Raw genomic sequence first — 2,901 nt, forward strand, 5'->3', positions numbered from 1 at the left:
GGAAGTACTTGTACCAGTACCAGTGTTGAACCTATTGAAATTCATTTAGGTGGGTTCCTGTAACATCATCTTAAGCTGACAAATGGACAAATGGCAGCTTAAGAAAGTCTCCCCTGACAAAAAGTGATGAAAAACACCCCTGGACTTAGGAGGTATTATTAAAAATAGTCAATAATTCTCACATGGAAGAAGAGGCAGGAATGGCGACTAGGTTTAAAAGGTAAAAAGACGACCCAACATTAAGGAACAAACAAACCAGAATCGTGTTGTAGCGATTTCTCAGCAAACACTGGACCAAGATGAAAAAAAAAACAGTGGAAGCAGCAAATTTGTAGTTGATTTTAAAAGAAATAAAAGGACTTTCTGCAGGACAGTAACACTCCGCTCCAAGCCATTAAAGGAGAGATCTCGAAAATTAACTCAAGGTTAGACGTCAAAGGTGCTCTGCTCTGTCAGATCCCAAAAATATTCTACTGAGCCTATTTTAAGTGGAAATAACCCTATACTAGGAATAGCAGCAGAAAAACCCGATCTGTACATTGTATGTTTTAGATTGAAAGTTGTCACATTGTTGAGTTGAAAATGCAGCTAGAGACTGATATAAACCCATTAATTTTACGTCCATCTTCCCCTCTGTGTCTGTCTCTACGGCAGTCTCCCCCAGCAAACTTCCAATGCCTTTACTTGACCCCGTGTCAGATTCCACTATGTGCTGCTTCTAAGTTCTCAGTTCAGCTTCTAACTCCATCAGTCAGGCGGCATCAGTTTTTACAAAAATAATAATTATTATTATATTAATTTCATGTGTATAGTCCGAATTCTTTTGGTCATATAAACCCTCCCTTGAGGCTCCCTTGTCTTAGAATCTTCAAAATTCTTTAAAAACTTCCTTAAAAAAAAATTCTAATCGGAACAGCCCTGAGAAATAAATCACTTCCAAAACCTTGCCTTAAAATCTTTAATTTTCTTTCTTAAAAAAACCCCAGATTCAAAAAATAAATTCTGTAGGTTGAGCAGTATTGAGAATGAAATATCGTAAAATCTTGTCTTAGTGTCTTTGAATTTTAATGAATTTAGATGCCTGCAAAATTCTATGGTTTAAACAACCCTGAAAATCGGAATATTCCAAGACAATATCTTAGAATCTTCGGATTAAAATAAAATACAGATACCAAGAAATTTCCAGTTCATACAACTGTGAGACTCAAACTATCTTAAGGCAATGCTTTGGAAATCTTTGGAAATCTTCCCCCCCCCCCCCCCAAAAAAAAAAAAATCTTAATTTGAGAATTAAGTGTTCTAAAACTTTTGGATTACTTTAACCTGGATCCCTTTTTAAACTGAGTCCCGTCTCCTCTCGCGTGTCCTGTGTGCTCTAAATTCTTAAGGCAACTGATCTTATTAATTAGCTTACTGTCACCTCTGGAACAAAGTCTGGGAGTCAGTAGAGTGCCTGAATTGACTCAGAATCACTCATTGGGATGACAGCAGCTGCCTCTGTCTCCGAAAACCCTGGACTGGAATATTGGTATCTCTGTGGAACCTCCAGAACTGTGGTAGTCAGAAACACATGATCACCGTACGGCAAGATTTTTATCAGGCGCGGTTCTGAAGCAGAATTAGTTACACTTTTTATACTCCACAAATATGAGATGGACGGGTACTACGTGACATTCACACCATTGGTTTTAATTGGTCCTTTTGATGTTCATTTACTGAAGCATTTTGGTTTTCATTGCCTTTGATGCACCTTGGAATTACGTTTTTGACTTTTATTAGCCGATCCAGCCTTTCCCTACAACAGCGATATTCAGGGAGACTCCTTGAGGGCTTTATCTACTAATCATGTTCAAATGTGGATAGCTTTTGCCACATTAGTAGCAAGACTGCTTATATTGCTTAAATGTAAAGAGAAAAGCCCTCCTAGCTTTAAAAAGTGGGCGAACGATTTGATGCAGTTTATGGAATTAGAAAAAATCTCATACTCTTTGGCTGGCTTCAGCGAAAGATTAATATTTGTCAAGCTGTCTTGACTTAAATAGACAACATGGACTCTGTTGATTAACCGGCTGGTTAGCACCCAGTTTGGAATCTATTTTAATAGCTACATTTACTCTCTCTCGTACCCTTTGCCTTCCCTCGGACACTTGTATCTGCTTTTATTATTTCACATTTACATACTACCTGTATTTTTATTGAAGACTGAAGTTCAAATTTGGCCCAATGTCACCAAATCACACCTGCACGTCACATCACATTTCAATAAGGACACAGCAAACATATGTAGCCTAGTATGAAGATGTCCGTGGCAGAGACTCAAGAAAACTAGAGTGAAATGTCCCAACTGAGCCCCACATTTACATTTCAATAAAGGTCATTAATAACATGCCTCTGAAGTTTGACTTTTTGCTCCATTACAATACTTATAGGCAACTACAACAAATTTCCACTCAATGAAACATGGTAATGCTTAGTGGTGCACATAGATGCTCCTTTAATATATTTGATATTAGTAAAATGCATTCATTTTCAATGGGCATCTATGCAGCTGAAACGGGTAGCTTAGTGCATCCCAACCTTTTCAACATTAACATTTTAATATAACATTATAGTCATTATGGCTTTTAGAAAAATGTTTTTGTCAGGTGGGGGTAGTAGGGTAGTGTTTGTTTTCTTTACATGACTTACTTTTATACTTCAAGTAGTTTTGAAACCAAATTACTGCAAGTCAGATTTTACTACATCGTAATTTGATATTTTAGTGAAATGTACACTTTTCTGTGTAAATGAGTTGATTATGGTTTATTCTTTTTATTAGCTTTGAATGTCCAAGCACCTCCACCCCCAGTTAGAGGCGGTAGATGAAGCATCATTTGACTGCCCTTGTCCAGTTGTGGGTGT

Source organism: Salminus brasiliensis, chromosome 8 (genome assembly GCF_030463535.1).
Source record: "Salminus brasiliensis chromosome 8, fSalBra1.hap2, whole genome shotgun sequence".
In the NCBI taxonomy this organism is placed as follows: domain Eukaryota; kingdom Metazoa; phylum Chordata; class Actinopteri; order Characiformes; family Bryconidae; genus Salminus; species Salminus brasiliensis.